The sequence below is a fragment of the Thalassophryne amazonica genome, chromosome 11 (assembly GCF_902500255.1).
Source record: "Thalassophryne amazonica chromosome 11, fThaAma1.1, whole genome shotgun sequence".
Lineage (NCBI taxonomy): Eukaryota > Metazoa > Chordata > Actinopteri > Batrachoidiformes > Batrachoididae > Thalassophryne > Thalassophryne amazonica.
Window position 1 is genome coordinate 99,686,354 of NC_047113.1, and position 2,033 is coordinate 99,688,386.

Below are 2,033 nucleotides of genomic sequence, written 5' to 3' on the forward strand. Positions count from 1 at the left end.
TAGGGTCATGAACTGCTGTGTAAAATCTGAACACTTTGATGTGTTGTGGAGTGTCTGCAGAGCTTGTATACAAAATGATGTTGCGGGTCATTTTGACCCAGACACAAAGTGGTTGTTCAAATCCAAAATAAACACGTCTCTTTGATCTACTTTATTTTGATTGCCTCTGAATTGCCATTCAGAACCAGGTGTGGTGGAAGAGGGACTTTCTCTCCCCTGTTCGTGTCACTGTTTCCATGGCCTTTCTTTGAGAAATACACCAAAAATGAGCTCCAGACGATTTACATCTGAAGAAGTTTTGTCGCAGCTTATGATCTGGGATAGTGATGCAGAGGATTTCAGAGATGGGGGATCCTTCAGAGACAGAGGACAATGCTACTGATGATCCAGATTGTCAATTTTACCACGATGAGGATGATTCAGAGGATGAGTCTGCCGGTGTCCCTTCATCTGATGAAAACCAAGAAATGCTACAATCATTCACACAGGGGACATGGACATCTAAGGACGGTGAAATAAAATGGTCAACATCACCACACCAAAGCCGTGGCAGATTGTCATCTTCTAATGTCATCAAAATGACTCCTGGTCTGACAAGATTTGCTGTAACAAGAATTGATGATATTGAATCAGCATTTCAGCTCTTCATATCCCCACCCATAGAGAAGATAATCCTCGACGTGACGAACTTGGAGGGAAGGCATGTTTTTCAAGAGAAATGGTAGCCACTGGATCCAATTGACTTGCATGCTTACATTGGAATTCATGTGTTAGCTGGAGTATATAGGTCAAAGGGTGAAGCAACTGCAAGTTTATGGGATGAAGAGAATGGAAGGCCAATCTTCGGAGCAACAATGTCTTTGGAGACATTTCACATGATCTCTCATGTGATCCAAGTTGACAACCATGACACCAGAGCTGCTCAACGAGAAAGAGACAAGCTTCCAGCAATCAGAGATGTCTGGGATAAATGGGTCGAAATCCTGCCTTTATTGTATAATCCTGGCCCCAATGTCACTGTCGATGAGCCCCTCGTTCCGTTCAGAAGACGCTGTCAGTTTCAGAACTGTCAGAACTTCAGGATAGAAAGCTGACTATTTTGGGAACAGTCAGAAAAAATAAGCCAGAACTTCATTGTGAGATTCTGATGATGCAAGAAAGACCTCTGCATTCCTCACAATTTGCTTTCACAGAGAAAACACTTGTTTCTTACTCCCCAAAGAGAAACAAGAATGTTCTTGTGATGAGCATGATGCACAAAGATGCATCTCTGAGCACGAGAGAGGACATGAAGCCACAGATGATCCTGGATTACAACTCCACCAAAGGAGGAGTTGACAATCTTGACAAAGTCACAGCAACATATAGCTGCCAGTGCAAGACTGACCGTTGACTCTTGGTGGTTTTCTACAACATTGTGGACGTGTCTGCGTACAATGCCTATGTGCTGTGGATTGAGATCAACCAGCAGTGGAATGCCAGCAAACTGTACAGACGTTTACTTTTCCTGGAAGAACTAGGCAAAGCACTCATCACTCCCAAGATCCAGAATCGGGCCAGGCCAGCTCGACCCCCAGCAGCTGCAGCTTTCATCACAAAGGTCCACAGAAGGGTATCTGACCAACCCACAATGGATCCTTTGGATACAGGTGCAAAGAAATGCAAAAGATGCCAAGTCTGTCCCTATCAAGGTGACAATAAAACAAGTATTTGTTGTACGAGGTGCAAGAATTACATCTGCAGAAAGCACAGTCACATTCTGTGCATCATGTGGGGCAAATGTTGAACACTGAATATCTGAGATAATGGGGCAAGGTAAATGGAAAAAAAGTGTTTGTCAAGAGGGAAAAATTGGAAACAGGAGTTTTTTGACATAGTGTTTGAACTGTATCTCTCTTCTTCTCATCTCTTCAATGTTTGTATAATCTAAAATAAAGTTCTGATTAGTTCAATTTCATTTTTGACTGTTTTGAGTGGATTTAAACAATACGGGCCAAAATGACCCACAACATAATAAACATATTTATTTCTCA

At 42.4% G+C, this 2,033-nt stretch overlaps 1 pseudogene; it reads left to right on the plus strand.

Annotated features, from left to right (window-relative positions):
• Nucleotides 1–344: 344 nt before the first annotated feature.
• On the plus strand, nucleotides 345–1,094 carry LOC117519725 (annotated as a pseudogene).
• The last annotated feature ends 939 nt before the right edge of the window (nucleotides 1,095–2,033 follow it).